The 21,971-nt window shown below is 45.5% G+C and overlaps 1 long non-coding RNA gene across 1 annotated transcript in view; it reads left to right on the top strand.

Annotated features, from left to right (window-relative positions):
* Positions 1 to 207: 207 nt before the first annotated feature.
* LOC310831412 overlaps positions 208 to 21,971 on the top strand; it is a 149,583-nt gene continuing 127,819 nt past the window's right edge. The window contains exon 1 of the long non-coding RNA XR_014557864.1: positions 208 to 309. This is a non-coding gene — a long non-coding RNA (uncharacterized lncRNA). The remainder of the gene's footprint in view (positions 310 to 21,971) is intronic.

Below are 21,971 nucleotides of genomic sequence, written 5' to 3'. Positions count from 1 at the left end.
GCTGTCTGATTGGTCCGCTGGAGCCACCCAATCCAGCTCCAGGTGGAAGTGAATCAGCGACCTGATTGGCCTGCAGGAGCAGCCAATCAGGCTTCTGGAGGAAGTGAATCCGCAACCTGATTGGCCTACAGGAGCAGCCCGGAATTAGCCAATCACGGGGGCCCATTTTGTAAATAATGTATATATGGAGGTAGCTCGGGTTAAGTACTTAATTCGTTCCAGAGGTCCGTTCTTAACCTGAAACTGTTCTTAACCTGAAGCACCACTTTAGCTAATGGGGCCTCCTGCTGCCCCTGGACCCCGATCTCTGTTCTTATCCCGAAGCAAAGTTCTTAACCTGAAGCACTATTTCTGGCTTAGTGCATAACCTGAAGCGTCTGTAACCTGAAGCGTATGAAACCCGAGGTACCACTGTATAGCTAGACGTTTTGGGAAATGTTTCATCATTGCTACTATGAGCTGAATAAAGAGCTTGAAATTCACACTCGACTCTGCGTATCTTTCAGTTATCTAAACAAAAAAGTTTTTAGCCTTCACTTAAAAGAATGCAGTGAAGGTACCTGTCTGATATCAACAGGCAGGGAGTTTCAAAGTGTAGGTGCTGCCACACCAAAAGATTGATTTTCCTACAAATGTTCCAAATCTGTTCATATTGCTGGATGTTGGCAGATTCAGGACAGATAAAGGAAAGTGTTGTTGTTGTTTAGTCGTTTAGTCGTGTCCGACTCTTCCTGACCCCATGGACCAGAGCACGCCAGGCACTCCTGTCTTCCACTGCCTCCGGCAGTTTGGTCAAACTCATGCTGGTAGCTTTGAGAACACTGTCCAACCATCTTGTCCTCTGCGTCCCCTTCTCCTTGTGCCCTCCATCTTTCCCAACATCAGGGTCTTTTCCAGGGAGTCTTCTCTTCTCATGAGGTGGCCAAGGTACTGGAGCCTCAGCTTCAGGATCTGTCCTTTCAGTGAGCACTCAGGGCTGATTTCCTTCAGAATGGACATGTTTGATCTTTTTGCAGTCCATGGGACTCTCAAGAGTCTCCTCCAGCACCATAATTCAAAAGCATCAATTCTTTGGCAATCACCCTTCTTTATGGTCCAGCTCTCACTTCCATACATCACTATAAAGGAAAGTAGTTCTTCACAAAGCACATAGTTAAACTATGGAACTCTCTTCCTCAGCAGGTAGTGAGGGCCACCAACTTGGTTGGCTTTAAAAGAGGATTAGACAAATTCCTGGAGGAGAAGGCTGTCAGTGGCTACTAGCCATGATGACTCTGCTCTGCCTCCACAGCTGGAGGCAGCCATGCTTCTGAATATTAGTTGGTGGAAACCACAGAAGAATCCTCTCTTGGAGAATGAGTCTGCTGTTCATATATATCAACTTTTGACAACGTAGTGCTCTCAAGACAGGAACACAGGAAGCTGTCTTATACTGAGTCAGACCATTGGTTCATGTGGCTCAGAACTGCCTGTACTGACTGGAATTGGCTTTCTGGAATTCCAGACTGGGGGCTCTCCCAGTCCTACTGGGGGCTGCTGGGGATTGAACCGGGGACCTTCTGTATACAAAGCAGATGCTCTCTACCATTGAGCTACAGCTTTTCCCAACATGTTTTGCCCAACAGCTCCCATCAACTCAGGTCAAATTGGTGAAGAGTACATGGCATTTTCTTCACCACGGGGATAATTCTGTCATATTCTATTCTCTCGATAACACCTTCACTTTTGTTTAATTGGCATGCAGTATTATTTCCTAAGGAGTGATGCTCCTTTTTGGTCCAAAGGCTCAGATGCGAAAGCTGAGGAAGAGCTATTATGATCGAACACCAGCCACAGCACATCAGCTGATAGTAGCTTGTGACCTGCGGCCGTGCCTTTTTAAACACCCTTCCCTGCTCTGCTGCTTATACTGTAAAAAGCCCAAGTTGCAATCATTTGTTGCAGCTCCTGTCTCCTCCAATCATTATAAGGTCAGCATTTCGAATCCCCACAACGGGGTGAGCTCCCATTGCTCGGTCCCTGCTCCTGCCAACCTAGCAGTTCGAAAGCATGTCAAAGTGCAAGTAGATAAATAGGTACCGCTCTGGCGGGAAGGTAAACGGCGTTTCTGTGCACTGCTCTGGTTCACCAGAAGCGGCTTAGTCATGCTGACCACATGACCCGGAAGCTGTACGCCGGCTCCCTCAGCCAATAAAGTGAGATGAGCGTCGCAACCCCAGAGTCGGCCACATCTGGACCTAATGGTCAGGGGTCCCTTTACCTTTACCTTTTTAAGGATGTCATCTTTCCCTCTTAAGATGTAATTTACTGTTTGTTCCTTTTTCTTTTTAACTGCATCCCTGTAAGAGTATTGTTACAAAGGTCGGGTGCCCCCCCCCTCTCTGCTGAGCAGTGGCAAGAGCCCATGGGGTTCCAGGCACTCATACCAGGGTCTGTGTTCCTTTGGAAAATTAAGACACGACAGAGACTGTTGCGGCTTTAAGAAATATAGTTTATTCGCCTATTTACACCTTCAGTCTGCATGGAGGGAATCCAGACCTTACAACAAGGTCATTTCAAGAGGAGCTGGTCCCCCACAGCAGTGCAGTTGGCCTTCAGCTAACCTGCCCAAGATGGATCCCAGTCCTTCTTCCTGCTTCTTCTTCCCAGCAACCGTAGCTCAAAGCTCTCATTTCCTGTCACTTCACATCCAGTTCCCAGGCAACCTTCCAATCCCCCAGTCTCAGGGCAAGGGGGGAAGGATAGTTCTCTTGCACTGCCAATCATGGCCCTAAATGGCCCTGTATTGTTTCAGAATGGCCCTAGCTTGGCCAGGTCATTTTGCATAGGCTAACCCAGCAATTCCTCTGCAGCTTGTATTTCTCCCTTCACACCCCAAATAATCAAAATCCTACCATTTATTAATTTCTAGGGTTTAGGGGGGGTCCCTCATGTCTATAACAGTATATTGATGTGCTTGAAAGGCGGGTGCCAAACAATGTTTTGTGGTGGGTTTTGAGATGAGGTTCAATTTTTAAAGCATGGTGTGCAAAACTGAAATATACTCGGAGTCGAGTGTGGATTTCATACTCTTTATTCAGCTCATAATAGTGAGAAATGAAAGTTCCCCCGAAATATCTGCTTTATATATATTATTTACACAATGGGCCCCACGTGATTGACTAATTCTGGGATTCTCCTGTAGGCCAATCAGGTTGCGGATTCACTTCCACCTGGAGCTGGATTGGGTGGCTCCTGCGGACCAATCATACTGCTGCATTCTGGACCCTATTGTTCTAGGACCAATCAGACTGCTGCATTCTGAATCCTATTGTTCTAGGACCAATCAGACTGCTTCATTCTGAATCCTATTGTTCTAGGACCAATCAGACTGCTGCCTTTTGGATCCTATTCAACTCAGTACATAACAAAAACGGAGAAGCCCGATATACATATATGTGTACGTAGGTATAGGAGACGATATGGCCCCACCCACTGCTGACATGTAGCCCTTTAGAAGTTAGCATTGAGGGAATGCAGCGCTCCAAGTTGAAAAGATTCCCCACCCCTTCAGGAAGACTAAGTTCTTGTGCCAAAGACTTAATGAATAAGAAGACGGAAAGAAGAAACAGTCCCATCAAACGAAGATTGGCAACTAAAACTGATGGAATATGCAGAGATGGCAAAACTTGCTGGAGGAATAAGAGGTCAGGATGGAAGACTTTTTCTTAACAGAATGGGAAAAAATCATTGAATATATGAAGACAAATGGTAAACAATTAAAAAAAGTTAGCAGGGAGCTCTGGGAATTGTAGCTCTGTGAGGGGGAGAGGGGCCTCCTGACATCTCTCAGCATCCTTAACAAATTGCAGCCCCCAGAACTCTCTTGGGAGAAGCCAGGATTATTTAAAGTGACACGATAGTACTTTGAATGTATGGCATTAATGTGGCCTAAGTGGCCAGGCACCTGCAATTTTTTTCTCCTGTAGTTCAGTACCTGGCACTGGACACTGGCCATTGCATTGTTGAAGATCAAGCATGGCAACTGCCCAGCGTCAATCAAAACCACATAGTGGCTCGGCTTGGGTCCCAAGACTGTGTTACTGTAAACCAGGTAAGCTGATCCAAGGGAGGAGGAGGAACTGGGGGTTGTGTCGCTGCCAGAGCCTGCATCACTAGGGTCCTTGGTGCTGGATTGCATTTGCTTGGGGGGGGGGATGACGGTGACAAGGTCCCAGGCAGGATGTCAGCAGTACGCCACACCCAACTGACGCCAGGCCTTACCAGAGGACCGAACTTTTCTGATGTATTTCTGATGGAGCGGAAGTGACAAATGCACCAAGGCCGCAGGTGGAAGGAGGGCGAGAAATTGGCACCAGACACCACGCTGAACGAAAAAGAAGTCAACAAATAAACTGTAATGACAGTGGATATGGGAGCTTTAAGCCCTTTTAGAAATGAGAATTCATCTCGTATTTTAATGCTAAGCCTGGCTTAAAGCATCCACAATGATCCCATTGTTTAAATACTTAAAGGATCAAGGGGGGGGGGGGATGAAAAAGCAGCAGCAGGAAATGTCCATCCGACACACGGCTATGTTCGTTTTTCATGGCAATTGTCAAGAATACTATATGGGCTGCACTCAGTGGGTTTTTTTCTGGGGGTACCCATACCCCTAAACATTTTGTGAATCTTTGTACTTTTGTCCATTTACTGTATTTATTTTCCATGATTTGAACTATAAAATGGTGGTTTTCTTGAGTCAAAATGACAGTACCCCTAAACATCATCATCATCATCATCATCATTATTATTATTATTATTACAGTGGTACCTCAGGTTAAGTACTTAATTCGTTCCGGAGGTCCGTACCTAACCTGAAACTATTCTTAACCTGAAGCACCACTTTAGCTAATAGGGCCTCCTGCTGCCGCCGCACCGCCGGAGCACAATTTCTGTTCTCATCCTGAAGCAAAGTTCTTAACCTGAAGCACTATTTCTGGGTTAGCGGAGACTGTAACCTGAAGCGTACGTAACCTGAAGCATATGTAACCCCAGGTACCACTGTATTATTATTCTAGAAAAAAAGCACTGGCTGCACTAATGTGGAGAGGGAACCTGAAGTTAGATGAAGTGGCAGTGGCGTAGCGTGCAGGGTGCAGGGTGTGTGTGGCCGCACCGGGCGCAACATCTGGGGTTTAGGGTTAGGGGGCGCAAATCCACGGGTTAGGGGGCACAAATCCACGGGTTAGGGGGCGCAAATCCACGGGTTAGGGGGTGCAAATTACTTGCCTTGCCCCGGGTGCTGACAACCCACGCTACGCCACTGTGAAGTGGTTTGTATCTATCAGGGGGTTGTACTATGCAATAGTGTTTATTGGGGTAGTATGACACAGGGCTTGTAAGTAATCCTCAGCAGCATTTCTGCAGCCTCATAGGGAGCAAGAGAACCCAGAGGCTCCCCCCCCCCCACCATGGCTTAACCTTGAAACAGTCACGGCTCCTCCAAAGAGTCCTAGGAACTATAATTTGTAAGGGTGCTGAGAACTGTTAGGAGACCCCTATTCCCCCCCACCAGAATGACAATTCTCAGAGTTTCCTGGAAAGAGGAATTTATCGTTAAAACCGCTCTGGAAATTGTCACTCAAATGGGGGCTCTCAGAACCCTTAACATACTGCAGTTCCCAGGATTCTTTGGGGGAAGCCATGACTGTTTAAGGGACGCAGGTGGCGCTGTGGGTTAAACCACAGAGCCTAGGGCTTGCTGATCAGAAGGTCGGCGGTTTGAATCCCCGCGACGGGGTGAGCTCCCGTTGCGCGGTCCCTGCTCCTGCCAACCTAGCAGTTCGAAAGCATATCAAAGTGCAAGTAGATAAATAGGCACCGCTCTGGCGGGAAGGTAAACGGCATTTCCGTGCGCTGCTCTGGTTCACCAGAAGCGGCTTAGTCATGCTGGCCACATGACCCAGAAGCTGTACGCCGGCTCCCTCGGCCAGTAAAGCGAGATGAGCGCCGCAACCCCAGAGTCGGTCACGACTGGACCTAATGGTCAGGGGTCCCTTTACCTTTTATGACTGTTTAAAGTGGTAATGATGCTCCTTTAAATGTATAGGTAGGGCCCTTGTTTTTCTCCCACCCCAAGCTATCCTACTTATTGTCTCATTCACTCTACTTGGCTCTCTTGCCCCACCCCAAACGTCTCTTTTTCGAACACTTGAAAATTGCAGAGGGCCCCCTAATGATTCTTCCCCGCGACCCACCTCCTGTTGTAGCAGTTGAGAAGCTCAGTGCTTGATGCTGTATGATTTTTAATTGTATTTGCGTTACATTAAAAAATTTCTTATACATTGTGTTTTATTGTATTCCGATATGAATGCTATAGGATTCCGAGAGTAAAACAGCATAAGTAATAAAAAGAAGTGATAAAATTATAATTTAAATCTAATGTGAATAGATAAAGAGATGAAAGGGCCATCTCCCGCCATCAACCACATATCCACAGACATGCTGTGGAGCACCTGAATGAAGCTCATGCAAGTTCTGTACTTCAAGTGCAGTACAGTGGTACCTTGGTTCTCAAAATTAATCTGTTCCAGAAGTCCGTTCCAAAACCAAAGCGTGCTTTCCCATAGAAAGTAATGCAAAATGGATTAACCATTTTAGACTTAAAAGCAACCCCTAAAGCAGCAGTTTCACATGAATTTTACTATCTAACGAGACCATTGATCCATAAAATGAAAGCAATAAACAATGTACTGCAGTCACAGAATCAATCAGTCAGTAGCTGAACAGGGTTCCACACAGTCACAAAAACAAAAGAGCCGCAAAAACGCAAAATAGCAAAAACAAACAGACCTCCGCGTAACACTCAAAACGGAAGTGTGGCACTCAAATCAGAAGTATAACACTCAAAATGGAGCACATTCAACTTCCGAAAAAAGTTCACAAACCGAAACACTTACTTCCGGGTTTGCAGTGTTTGGGTTCCAAGTTGTGTGAGTGTTTGGGTTCCAAGTTATGTGTGTTTGAGAACCAAGGCACTACTGTACAGGATTGAAACAGGAAGGCATCAAATTAGGGGAAATAAATGGAAGGAGGCAGGGGTAGCCCACTCCATTTCACCGCCTGAGGCAAAAAGGGAAAGTGCTGTCCTGCATGTGTTCCATGCACCACCTGCCATCCCTTACTGCCCCAACTGAAATCTCGCTTACTGGGGTCGTGTGGCTGTGGCTTCTGGGTTCTGGTGAGCTCTTGCTAGACCCTTGTGAGATCAGGGCCTCGCATGACCTTCCAGAGGCCCTGGTAAGGGAAGCATTCTGCCTCCCTTACCAGGTTCACAGGAAGGTTGCATGAGGCTCTGCGTGATCTCACAGGGTTCTTGCGGGATTTCACCAGAAGCTGCCACACCCACTTCTCTGGCAAAGGTCTCTGCTCCTAGGTTTCCGCTGACTGAGGTGGCTGCCTCCGTCTGCCTCATGAATGGGCTGACCCTGGGGAGAGGTTGCTCTTTTTAGGAATCCTTTGTCAGAGGGTAGAAAATGAAGATCCTTTGGTGGCCTTGCATCTGGACACTGACTCAACACAAGAGTATTTTGGCACTGGCAAGCTTCCTTGATCACACCCTGGGCCCTAGTTTCATATTTCCCAAATTCAGTATATTGGATCATTTTAAAAACATCAGTATATTTATATATCGTTTTCTCTTTGTCCAAAGACAAAGAAGGCCCTAATTCCCTGAATGCTGGTTTTTTTAAGGGCAGATATGTGTACATCCTTGTTGAGCTGTGTGTGGGGTGGGGTGGGGAATTGTTGTAGATGTTCACTGTTAAAGTGACCAAAAGGATTTGCACTAATGCATCTCAATCTTGTACAGAGGCTATTTTGGGGAGCACCTCTGTTTATGTAAGAACTGCTGACTTGGAATGAAACAGATTTGACCTAACTGGTGTGATCTCCCCCTCCCTCCCCCCCTCCCCAATTCACTATGTTTCACCCTGCTTCTTAATTTAAGACCATTTCAAGCTGTCTGATGAATCTAGAATTTAGCCAGAGCTCTACTGTTTCAGCCAGTAAGGCAATTCCATCCAAGATCCGACAGATCAGATATCCTGTATCTCAGCTGACCCAAATCCCCCACGCCTGCTTTAGCACCATTCTTCAGGAACTTCTCAGGCCTGGATCCTTACAGACTTGTTTTCCTACTTCACAGGGCAAGGATTAAGCAGTTGCATGGGAGACCCTTCTCCCTCCAAGGCAGGGATGGAGAACCTGTGGCCCTTGAGTTCTTGTGGGGCGTTGAAGTCCATCCAGCTTGGGGCAAATCAAATGATAGTCCCGTGATAATCTGGAGGGCCACAGGTTTTCCCCATCTCTACTCCAAGCATTTTGAACATCTAAAAATATTCATCGTCAGTCCCATCATGATGTTGCAAGGAAAGCTATATAAATTGGCAGCAATGCACCAGGGTTTGACACAGCACTACCTACTCCCAAATGTATTATCCTGGCTCCTACCCTTTGAGACAGTACTCCAGACTCTCGTTTTGAGGAAACCCAAAAGCTTTATTCACTAAATCAGTACACAGGCTCAGCATCAGTTCAGAGTACATAACACACAAGTCAAAGGTATGAGGTGAAGGTAAACGACCCCTTGGATGGTTAAGTCCAGTCAAAGGTGACTATGGGGTTGTGGCACTCATCTCGCTTTCATGCCGAGGGAGCTGGCGTTTGTCCACAGACAGCTTTCTGGGTCATGTGGCCAGCATGACTAAACTGCTTCTGGCACAATGGAACATTGTGACAGATGCCAGAGCGCACAAAAACACCGTTTACCTTCCCGCCGCCATGGTACCTATTTATCTACTTGTACTTTTTGGCTTGCTTTCAAACTGCTAGCTTGGCAGGAGCTGGGACAGAGCAATGGGAGCTCACTCTGTCGCAGGGATTTGAACTGCCGACCTTCCCATCAGCATGCCCAAGAGGTTTAGACCACAGCGCTACCCGCGTGCCTGTCTCTATAAGTAGAGCTCTAAGATACATCGCTAGGCAGTGCTTTTATTTCATGAAAAATAGGTGCCGGGACTCACCTTGAAGTTGTTACAGTAAGTGCCGCACTTTTTAGCAACAACAAAAGAGGTGACGGTAATGGGTACCTTTGAGTACCCTCTGGGAAAAAAAGCCCTGTGACTAAGGTGTTGCCCCAACACTTTGGACAAATGACCTTCCAACTATATAGTTCTATGATTCCATGCTTCTATGAATCTATGAGGACTTTTTAATAATGATTTTAAAAAATCAAATTGATGCAGAAATGTGGAAAAAATGAGAAATGGCATTGAAAGCAAAATGGACAAATTTGGCCATACCTAGTTGTAACCTTCTATTGTAGAGGAGTTGTGCCATCCCCTTGACTGTATTGTGTATGATATTAAGAGACTTATATTATATTATGGGAAACTGCTTTGCAAAAAAAAATAAATGGGTATTTTAGAGAAAACTGCATACAAAATTTCTTAGGGGAAATCTGCACTAATAATCCTGACAAATTTTCACAAATGGCAAATGGCAGCAGAAATGCAGTGAACTGAATTTAAGGCTGGAAAAAGAAACAGAGAGAACTGAAATGGATAGATCCACTAATCCCTACTTCAGAGTGAACACGTATTCAATTGGTCCCCAAATACCCTTAAAATCAACTGTTAACTACCCATTTCATTTGAAACTAACTTCTGATAGCTCAGCCAGGAATTTGTAGCCACACCATCAGGATTGTCCCTCCCCATCTCATATTCCAAGTGGGGGGGTTGAGTTTGCAGCTCTGCATCTATACACTTAAAAGTTCCTCCGGTAGCCCTCTTTTAACTATATGTTTTGGAGAAACAGCTTGTGGGCAAAAGGCTTGATTGTCAAACCGTTTCACCAATGTTTTGTTATCCATGCTGTTGTATTTGGGTCAACCTGGATTGTAACTTAGCGAGTTTGGTGAGAATGTCACTTTGCTCTTTATCTGGTAGGTTAATAAAATTACTCTGCAAATCCTCTTCTTTTGGGACCATCCAGTCTGCTGAATCTGCAGGGTAATTTTTATCTGGAACTGCAGTAGATTGATTAGACCTCTTGAATCTTCCTTGCATAATCTCTAGCGTTGCTGATAGTCATTCTTCCCAATGACTGTGATCTTCTTCGGCAATAGGGCAAATGTCAGCTTTTGGGTACCAACAGTGGCTTAAGCAATGTGTCTTCAAAATGCTGATAAGGGAGGACTCATTCCGGGCTAAACGATCCTTCTTTTTCATGATTATAGCAGGAATTCAATGGCTGTATCTCTGGGCTGTACAAGAAATGGGGTGGAACAATTTGCCCAGTTTTAAATTAGCTAAAGCCCCGCATTCAACCTGTTTGAATTGCAGCAGTTATATTACACAGTAAAGAAAAAAACCCTACTAATGGCTATTCATTTTGCCAAAAATTCAGCCCAGTCTAAAAAACCTGACAGCAACTTGTAGACTGCTGATGGAGAAGCAGCATAGTGTTACATGCTTGTCAATACGGTTCAAGCTGAGATATACCTTCACACATAGTGAAAGATTAGTGCTATATTTAGCAAAAACATGGAGTTCTAGGCATGGTGTCTGCACCTAAATATGTGTTTGTGAGAGAGAGATGGGAGCCTCAGTTCACTCTTAAAAAACCTCAACCTAAATGTAGATGCTGTTGGACTCCAATTCCCATCAGGCCCAGCCAGCATGGACAATAGTTTAGAATGATGAAAAGTGTGGTTCAGCAACATCTGGAAGGCCCAAAGTTAATTGCTCTATGAGATATTCGGATGCCAAACATAAAGTTCTTTCAGGACCAGTGGCTACACCTGGTACCCTCTGTCAGCTGTCTAGAGGACCTACTAATGATGATGCCCTGGCTTTAGCCCAGCTCTTCTACCCCAACTTAGATTTACAAAGAAGAAGCAATGGGTGGTTTTGGGAAGCAGCCATGTTGACATTGCCACAACACCCTGGAATGAAGTTAAATCAGGGCATTGTGAGAACTTCAAAATGGCGGGTGTCATAGAGGCACCCATCGCATACCACTGCTGCTTCTGCTCTTCACTATGTCTCACCACCCCATAATAGGGTAGAGGATGGAGTCCATCGGAGGGCCAGGGCCACCAGCCCAGGAGTTCTTTCTTGTGTCTTCTAGAACTTGAGGATTCTAAAATCAAGAGACCTCTGTTAATCAGATGAAGCAGGTTGCTTCAAGTGACAGAGTTTGGGAGGAAAATCACAAAAGAGTAGCAAACCATCAAATTATTCATCAACCTACCTTGCCTGGGAAAGCAATGACAAACCTAGACAGCATCTTAAAAAGTAGAGACATCACCTTGCCAACAAAGGTCCGTATAGTAAAAGCTATGTTTTTCCCAGTAGTGATGTATGGAAGTGAGAGCTGGACCATAAAGAAGGCTGATCGCTGAAGAATTGATGCTTTTGAATTATGGTGCTGGAGGAGACTCTTGAGAGTCCCATGGACTGCAAGAAGATCAAACCTATCCATTCTGAAGGAAATCAGCCCTGAGTGCTCACTGGAAGGACAAATCCTGAAGCTGAGGCTCCAATACTTTGGCCACCTCATGAGAAGACAAGCCTCCCTGGAAAAGACCCTGATATTGGGAAAGATGGAGGGCACAAGGAGAAGGGGACGACAGAGGACGAGATGGTTGGACAGTGTTCTCGAAGCTACCAGCATGAATTTGACCAAACTGCGGGAGGCAGTGGAAGACAGAAGTGCCTGACATGCTCTGGTCCATGGGGTCACGAAGCGTCGGACAAGGCTAAATGACTAAACAACAACAACACCTTGCCTGGGAGTCTAGGAGCTCCAAAAAACCTAAGACTTTTTTTGGATTTTCTGTCTCTGGCAAGGAAATATTTTTGGCTCCCTATGTGGGAAGCCCCTTACGTTTCATGGAGCTTTGAGGTTCCAAGGCAAGGTAAGTTCCCTTCATCTGAGATGTTCCCAAAATAGACGTGAGACTGGCAACTCTGCTCAGAAGCACTCGCTCTGTCACTTCGGCCCAAGCCCACACATGAGACTGCAGCGTGAGATGAGGTTTCCCTTAGGGACAAATACGGTACAGAGTCTTCGCAGTGTTCCCAGCCCTGAGCCAGGGAAATTCCATCACTTCTTGCAGGAGATACTGGCTGTTGTAGTGAGAGCATCAGGGTTTACTGGAAGGGCAGGCAAATCTTTATAAATTATAGGCACAAATAGATGACATTCGCTGACTGAAATCAAAGGCAAGATGATGCTCGCTCGCATTGATTCTGGCAAGACTGTAGACTGCTGTTTTTGAAATGAATTCCTCTGGTTCATTTCAAATCAAATGAACAGCAGCACAATATGCCCAGAGAACTTGTGACGGCATTGGGCAAATTAGGTTGCATGCACAACTATATCTTTAAGGCACATGCAAAAAAATAATTTAAAAGAATAATCATTAAGTTATCCATCAAGAGGCTCTGCGGTTTTCAAGTGGTCCATGGCAGGGAAACATAGTTGGAACTCCCTCTCAGTAGAATTGCAGCACGTAGCTATCCCATAGCTGTCAACTTACAGATTTGAAAATAAGGGACCAGCAGCCTTGAAAATAAGGGACCAGCAGCCAAAATAAGGGACCTGCAGCCTCACCTGTTCCAGGCACTCCAGTCTTCCTGTCCTCCTGCAGTCTGGTCAAACTCATGCTGGTAGCTTCGAGAACACTGTCCAACCAACTTTGTAACCAGAGGTTCAACTGAATAGAATCTGAATCACATGCACCACAAAGCCTATGACGCCTCAACTTAAGATGGCTCCCCAGCCTGGCTTTGCTCTGCAAAGTTTGCAGCAGCACGTGCAACAAAATGGCATCCAGCATTCAAAAAACCCCTCAGCTTGCATTAACTAGCCACACACAAGGCATGCAAGCTCCACCCCCCAGTCGTTCTTAGACTCCTTATTGGGTGAGCAACACAGCCAAGCAACACAGTTGGAGCTTCCCTCCTCCCTGGCCGACAGGGAGGGAGGGAGAGGAGCTGCTTCCTTTGAAATTTAAGGGACATCATTTAAGGGACATCCATCAATAAGGGACAGCAGCGGGACATGGCGCTGGAATAAGGGACTGTCCCTTCAAATAAGGGACACTTGACAGCTATGAGCTATCCTTCAACCTTTTCAGAAGGACTTAAATACTCATTTGTACCAATTGGCCTTCCTTGAGTAATTTTTTGTCCAATTCACTTCATGGAGGTTGAAATTTTAAATCATTATATTGGAGTGCTGAGTGTTTTCATTTTTGTGAATTCTATCTTTATTTCTTAGTAGTATTGATTCTCTCTCTCTCTCTCTCTCTCTCTCTCTCTCTCTCTCTGTGTGTGTGTGTGTCTGTCTCTGTGTTAGTGTGTGTGTAATTTGTAATGTTGCATACCTTTCCCCCCTGAAAAGCAGTATAAAAATATTTTTTAAAATTAAATTAAGGACAAACAAACAAACAAATTTCAGACCATATCAAACTCAGTTTGTCCTGTGGTCCATTCCCCTTCCATCTGGGAACCCCTTGCAGATGACCACAACACCTGGAGACAGGCCAGCAGTGACCAGAGAAGGAATGACCACTGGTAGGGGTGCAGAAAGAAAAAACACCATGGTGCATCTGCAACAGCACAACCAGACACCTTCATCTGCCCCAGCTGCAACAAAACATATCTCTCCTGTTTCGGTCTCTACAGCCACCACAGGCACTGTAACTCTCCAATGGTTTGACTTCACCCTTGAAGGCACACTCTTTCATTGTATCCTTAAACAGACAGATGCCAACCTAACCAATCATTACCCTTATGACTGTGTAAGCTAATAGAAAACAAGCTTCAACTACTAGATTCACATTCTGAAATCATTAAAGTCAGCTATTGGTCATTGCCTAGAAAATACCATACTTTTCCGTGTATAAGACGAGGTATTTTTTTTTAATTAAAAATCATTTGAAAAATTGTGGGTCATCTTATACATGGATAGTGCATTGTGGGGTCATGGGACTGGTTGCTGCCATGAGCCGGAGATTGTCAGTGGGTACTGTGCATGCTATTGGTGACTGTGGCAAGGGCTGGTGTTGATTGGCTGTTGCTGAGGTGATTGGCAGCTTCTGCTGGCAAGGGGACAGATGAAAGATGGATTTTGTGACACATGTGAGTGGCAGCGGGTAAGTAATTTTTGGCAATCCCCCCTAAAAAAAAACCCTCAAAAACTCTGGGGCAATCTCCCTCCATTTTCTTAATTTGGAGTCCCCCAAAATAGGGGGCATGTTATGCACGGAAAAATACGGTAACCATTAATGAACATGGCTTAATACAGAATTATGAATGCTAGACCTTCAACCAAGTTTCTGGCACAACTGACATTAGCCCAAACTACAACATGGTACACATCTTTTAGTTCTTTTTTTAAACATTCTTTTATATTTTGTTGGAAGCTGCCCAGATGGGCAGGGTACAAATAATAATAATAATAATAATAATAATAATAATAATAATAATAATAATAATAGTAATTCCCTGTTGCCTCCATTATCTTTTTTCTCATTTTCCTATAGATTTCCCTCAGAGCTTATCCTTATATGGCAGACATACTGGGTTTAACAGCCATTCCCTCTGCCTAAGCCAGAGATGGTCAGCCTGTGGTCCTCCATAAGTTATTGAACTACAGCTCCCCTCTGTACTTGAGCATTCGGAACATAAGAAGAACCCTGCTGGAGAAGAACATAACAGGGCATCCTGTTCTCAAAATGGCCACAGCCACATGCCTGTGGAGAGCACCTAAGCAGGCCAAGAGCGCAACTGCCCACCTGTGATTCACAGCGACTGGTATAAAGGTAAAGGTAAAGGTACCCCTGCCCGTACGGGCCAGTCTTGACAGACTCTGGGGTTGTGCGCCCATCTCACTCAAGAGGCCAGGGGCCAGCGCTGTCCGGAGACACTTCCGGGTCACGTGGCCAGCGTGACAAAGCTGCATCTGGCGAGCCAGAGCTGCACACGGAAACGCCGTTTACCTTCCCGCTAGTAAGCGGTCCCTATTTATCTACTTGCACCCGGAGGTGCTTTCGAACTGCTAGGTTGGCAGGCGCTGGGACCGAGCAGCGGGAGCGCACCCCGCCGCAGGGATTCGAACCGCCGACCTTTCGATCGGCAAGTCCTAGGCGCTGAGGCTTTAACCCACAGCGCCACCTGCGTCCCTGCGACTGGTATACAGAGGAATAAATGACCACTGGCCATGATGGTTGGAGTTGATGCATTCAACAGTTGTACTCCCAGTGTACAGCTCAGAACTTACTTGTCCTCAGTGTGAAGGACTGTTGTGAGCATATTGCAGAGAGAGAAAGAAATCTGTGCCCCCATTTTGGACTCCTTGAAGGAAAGTAGGAGTGCTCAGTTGGTTATAGAGTGTGGTGCTGACGACACCAAGGCTGCAGGTTTGATCCCTGTATGGAACAGCTGCTTATTCCTGCATCGCAGAGTTGGACAAGATTCCACAAGGCCCCTTCCAACTCTAGAATTCCATGTTTCTGTGAATAAACAGAACTGTGATCCTTAAACTCATGATGCTGGTCCGCTGTCCTGATCCAACAGGCTCTTCTTATGATCTTTACTGTCAGGGAAAATAAAGTATAAAGGAGGCCATCAATGGATTCCTCTAAAGGCCAAGGCACATTTTGAGCTTCTTGAATGGATTTGAAGGCCTTTTAAGGACACTTTGGGAAAGTGTTGTATATCAGCAGCATCTTAACATGCCTATTCTGACTTGTGCAGTGAAAAATAAATAAATATCCTGGACAGGTAACAAACTGTGCAAATGCGTTTGGGCAATTCTAAATCTGTCCTGTGGTATTGGGTTGCCTTCGGTTTAAGTTGCATAATGGTAAGCGGAGTAACTGGACCTGATCCAGTGCAAAGTGAGGCATGAAACCGGCACTTCTCGCCACCCCCCAGCGGGTGTGAATTTGTATCAGCAAGAAACAGATATTCTAGCAACTACTGGTGAGGAACTGGAGAGATCTGTGCATTTTGATACCCACATTCTTCTGAAATGAGTCATTCTTTAAGGCAGACATAGGATCTCCAGCTTACGGAAGCTAGACACATGCAAACATCGGTCTGGTTTAAAGCAGGATCTGCAACGACTTTGATTTCTGTGCTTATATGGTCTCTGTCTCTATAGTGACCGAATGGTCACTGAGGCTGCAGGCATATAGCACATTACTCCAAGAAGCAACTATCATAATTAAAGAAAGAGGGAGATTCGGCAAAATTGGCTCTTTAAAGGGCATTCATTCTGATTTGTTTGCAGGGAGGTTAGTTGATGTTGCGCCTATGGACAGATGAGAAATTTGATTCAGTACACCATGGGTAGGCAAACTAAGGCCCGGGGGCCAGATCCGGCCCAATCGCCTTCTAAATCCGGCCCACGGATGGTCCAGGAATCAGCGTGTTTTTACATGAGTAGAATGTGTCCTTTTATTTAAAATGCATCTCTGGGTTATTTGTGGGGCATAGGAATTCATTCATCCCCCCCCCCATATAGTCTGGTCCCCCACAAGGTCTGAGGGACCAGCCCCCTGCTGAAAAGGTTGCTGACCCCTGCAGTACACATTTAAAGGTGAACCTCCATGAGTCCCTCTTTCCAAAACAATGCATGAACTGAAACACGGCTTTTGTTCGGAATTTGCACTTTTGCGAATTTTGCAATTTCTCCATTTAGCGTGTGCAAAAATGCATAGACTGTAGCAAAGTGTGCCAAAAAATGAATACAGTAGTAAAAATAAAATCCAAAAATGCATTTCATTGGGGGAAAATGGCTTTGCAAAAAATGTTCATATTGGGGGAAAGTCGCACTAAAATGCAGATGAATTTTCATGTGAACTTTAAAAAAATAATCAATGTGGAGAACTGATCTTAATCTTGGTAAAATGAAAAATGGAAAGAAACTGAAATGGACAGTCACCCATCTCTAGTTGGGTCAAAGCAAGTGTTATACTGTACTTTGCACTGCATTTCCCCATCACTTTCCTTGCTGCAGAAAGTCCAGTCTTTAATTGGCAACACACCCCTGATCACCCCAAATAATTTATCCTTGGATCCTGCCCCAAATCAGTTTCACTCGCCTTCGCTAACCTCCTTCATTAACCTCAAATCATCTCTACAGAAAGACATATTAAATTAATCTGTTGTCTTGCATACAAGTAAGTTCATTAGTAGGATTGATTTAAATCAAGCAGTCAAAATTGTACTAAGATAAATGGAAGAATAGCTAAAAAAATGGATTAAAGTGGAAAATGCAGTGTTATAAAATTTAAATTAGAAAAGGAACCATGGGGGGGGGGGAGTCAAATATGCAATTGTATTGGAGGTAGTGTGTGTGTGTGTGTTGTCTCAAATGAATGTCCTACCCAGTAACCCAGATCATAATTTCTAAACCACTTTGAGGCTTCGAAAAAAATACACAAAACCAATCAAAAAGTATATAAAGTTTATGAAACAAACAAACAAACAAACAAACAAACAAACAATTCCCCCAATTCATTTGCTCCTGAATTCATTAGCCATCTAGAAACACTTGGGGAATTTAGAAAAAAACAATTCAGAGCCCATGCCCCATCATTTGCAGAGCCAGGGTATATCATCCACATCACTGCCATTTTAGCCCATAGCTGTCAACGTTTCCCTTTTTTAAAGGGAAATTCCCTTATTCTGAATAGGACTCCTTGCAAGAAAAGGGAAAAGTTGACAGCTATGTTTTAGCCCCTGCATCCCAATAATAATTATTTTTTTGTGTAATTTAAAGTGTTTTAACTCATTTCCTTCACTCTCTTCTATCCAAGGCAACTGGCCCAAGGTTGCCATCTAGGGACCCAATCATTCAACACTTGGCTGCACTGTGCAGACAGTGGACTATTATTGGTTGCTTTGCTTAGGGTATCATCCCCCATATTGACCCCTTCTATCTGATGAACCTAAAGCATGGCTGGGGCTGGGAAATTTCATAGCTTGGTGATATGGCTCTCCCTGCGCCAGCAGGACAACTTTGCTAAATGGTAATATATTATTTCACATGCAAACTCTTAAAACAATTTCACCCAGAACGCTGCTGGCTCGATCCTTTGGCTAATTTACAAGAACAAATTAACTTATCGTGAAACAATATCATTCTCTGTGAGGTATGTGTTCCCAGCATTTCGGCACAGAACTTGCCACAGGTCAGAGAGCAGAGCTCTGCTTCCTAAGCTGGGAGATTGTTCTCAGCTCACCAGCGTATAAATCTTGAAATAAATGAACTGAGAATCAGCTGGTGACTGATAGGAGCAGAGACAACAGGACCGCCAGCAAGTCTGTGATTCCTTGTTGCTTGGACTAGGAGCCACTCTGGCAGTTGTTGAAAGCATTTTTGTAGCTATGATTGGCATTAGATGGGGCTTGGCTGGTGTGGGGAAGCTCCAAGGCTGTGCAGGCATTTCTGAGTTGTGCCCTCAGGAGTCTGTTGTGGCACTAGCTTGGGAGCAGGGAAGCAGCCCGAAGACCTGGTCTAATGGGACATTTCCGCCTGGAACGTGCAAGCTGTTGACGGATGGGCTTCATTTTAATTTGTGTCTTGAAAATGTATCCTAGAACCTCCCAGCACTGGGTGGACGAAAGAAACACAATCCTTCCATCACAGTGACTGTGCATAAACACTTACATCTTTCAAGGACGCTCAAAGCATGTTTTCCCCCTCAAAGAATTCTGGGTACTGTAGTTTGTTAAGGACTGCTGGGAATGGTAACTCTGTGAGGGGGAAACTACCGTGCCCAGAATTCTTTGAGGGAAAGAGAATGTGCTTTGAATATGCTTTATAGTAGTAGTAGTGGTGGTAAGGTAAAGGTAAAGGTACCCCTGCCCGTACGGGCCAGTCTTGACAGACTCTGGGGTTGTGCGCCCATCTCACTTAAGAGGCCAGGGGCCAGCGCTGTCCGGAGACACTTCCGGGTCACGTGGCCAGCGTGACATCACTGCTCTGGCGAGCCAGAGCCACACACGGAAACACCGTTTACCTTCCCGCTGGTAAGCGGTCCCTATTTATCTACTTGCACCCAGAGGTGCTTTCGAACTGCTAGGTTGGCAGGCGCTGGGACCGAGCAGCGGGAGCGCACCCCGCCGCAGGGATTCGAACCGCCGACCTTTCGATCGGCAAGTCCTAGGCGCTGAGGCTTTAACCCACAGCGCCACCTGCGTCCCTAGTAGTGGTGGTAGTAGTAGTAATTTATTTTTTATACCCCACCCATCTGGCTGGGTTTCCCCAGCCACTCTGGGCAGCTTCCAACAAAAGATAAAAAATACAGTGGTACCTCGGGTTAAGTACTTAATTCGTTCTGGAGGTCCGTTCTTAACCTGAAACTGTTCTTAGCCTGAAGCACCACTTTAGCTAATGGGGCCTCCTGCTGGTGCCGTGCCACCGCAGCGCAATTTCTGTTCTCATCCTGAAGCAAAGTTCTTAACCTGAGGTACTATTTCTGGGTTAGCGGAGTCTGTAACCTGAAGCATATGTAACCCGAGGTACCACTGTACATTAAAACTTCAGTCATTAAAAACTTCCCTAAACAGGACTGCCTTCAGACGTCTTCTAAATGTCAGATAGTTGTTTATTTCTTTGACATCTGATGGGAGGGCATTCCACAGGGTGGGTGCCACTACCAAGAAGGCCCTCTGCCTGGTTCCCTGTAACTTTGCTTCTCAATGTGTACATAGTCCTAATCTGTGCAGCAAAGAGTACACATGTGGCAATATAATGCCTTCTATTTCTGATGCTCAGACTACAAGCACTGTTGCTTATGTCGCCAATTGGCACCACCCACACAAAAGAGGCAGCTGCCAGAGACCTTGGGGAAACGGGACTTCCGGAGGCGGCGCGAACGGTAATGGCTGCCCTTTCCTAACCGGGAGAGGGAAGCTCCGCTGGAAAAGGGTCGTCCGCTACGGCGAAGCGGAGACCCATTCTGGAAAACCGCAGGCAGCGGAAGCCTGAGGTCTCGGGACCCGGCGGGCGCCAGGAGCAACCCCCGAAACGTTGAGGGAACCCCGTAAGGGGCTCCGGATCGCAGAGGGGGCAGCGGCGCTGTGGGTCTATGCGCATTCAGCGGAGCGAAGCCGCGCTGCCGTTGCCGGTGAGCGCCGACCTTTCTTCCTGCAACACAAGATTCTAAAACGCAACAACCCGTGAGTAACTGAGGACTTTACTAAATTTTGGGACTAAAAATACTGAAAATAAGCTGAAAGCGGAGAGACGAGGAAAAGGAAGTCCGTCTTCCGCAGCCATTGACTTTTAAAGCAAAGAGCAGGAGGAGTGGAGGCATAGAGAGAACTTTTGACAGCTCAGATTGAGCACCCGCAGAAATTACTATCAATCCCCTTAAAGACTGTAAGCAACTGATTTTTGGACTTTTATCAGGACTTATATATTCTCTTCTTTGTGGATTACAATTTTATTTAAGAAGCCCAGGTGTCAGAACTGCCTGAGCAGTAGAACTGTCAGACTGCAAATTTGGACACATTGTATTTTAAACTTTGAGACAGTCTGAGGGAGTTCAGAATGGTTACGTTCTTGCATTATGGAACTCCAGTAAGCACAACTTGAAATATTGTGGCAAACCTAAAACCAACTCTGCTAAAACTACTTTTGTGAAGATCCCTAAGTATTGGTTCAGATTTCGTATGATTGGAATGGACTCTTCTTCTTAGGACATTTTATGCTCCCCCTAGAGGATTGAGGATTTATAACAAAAACATTGTTTTACTTTCTATTTCCCGGCCCTCTGTTTGACTGCTACCACCTGGGCCGTAGCTTTCTCATGGGAACAACTCAGCTTGACCTTGACTGCTAGATAACTTTGGAATGAGTGGCGCAAAAAGAAAGGGATTAAGAACTAGACAAACAACTCTGACAACCTTAACTGCAGCCTCACAAACACGCAGATCATCTGTGCCTACTCTGCCCTCGGAGGAAAAAGCTACCTCCCTGTCACAGGCAGGGGAGGGAGAAACTGAGGAATTACAACTAGAAGAGATGGCCTCAGGAGGATCTGGTTCTGTATTAGAGAGAATTCTTGAGAAATTGGAGTCTTTGGACAGGAAAGTTGACCAACAAACTGCGAAAATTGACCTTAATACAGAAACTTTAAACAAATTATCTGGGCAAGTTGCACAGAATGCACAAGCAATCGGACAACTGAAGGAGGCTGCAGGTGAAAATCAGAAACTGGCCGAAGAGACCAGCCAAAGAGTGGGAGAGTTGGAAAAAGAAGTAAGGCCGCTCTGCAAGCAGGTTGGGGAACACCAGACCTACCTCTCTATGTTGGAACTTCGGAACAGGGAGACTAACTTAAGGATAAGATCGATACCAGAAGTGGAAGAAGGTAATCTAGCTGAGTTTTTGACCAAAGAATTCTCCAAGTTCTGGGGTCTAGAGGAGGAAGACTTTAAAATTGTGTCAGCCTTCAGACTTGGAAGACTCACAAAGAGAGAAAAGCCCAGAGACTGTTTGATTACGTTGAGATCAAAGGAGGAAAGGGACAAGATTTTGGGCCTGCACTACGGAAGATCCCTGAACATTTCGGACAAAAGAATTGAGATTTTTAAGGACATTCCTAAACAGCTGTTGGACCTCAGATCTGAATATTTGGACTTAGTAAAACTGCTGAGAAGCAACTCAATCATCTTTAGGTGGGACTTTCCCCAAGGATTATCTTTTACCTTTAGAGGGAAGAAGATTAAAATTAGAACTTTGGAAGATAGGGATAAGTTTTTGACTGCCTACGGAGAGGACCTTCATAAAGGACTTGAACTACCCTCAGGGCCTGAACCACCACAGGTACCTGTACCTCAGAACCCTGAAGACTCACAGAACAAAACACCATCCCAAGGAAACTAAACAGATCCATC

This window comes from Podarcis gaigeae, assembly GCF_964106915.1.
Source record: "Podarcis gaigeae genome assembly, chromosome: 14".
Taxonomy (NCBI): Eukaryota; Metazoa; Chordata; class Lepidosauria; order Squamata; family Lacertidae; genus Podarcis; species Podarcis gaigeae.
Note: the sequence above shows the minus strand (reverse complement) of the source record. Positions and strands in the feature narration are given on the sequence as shown.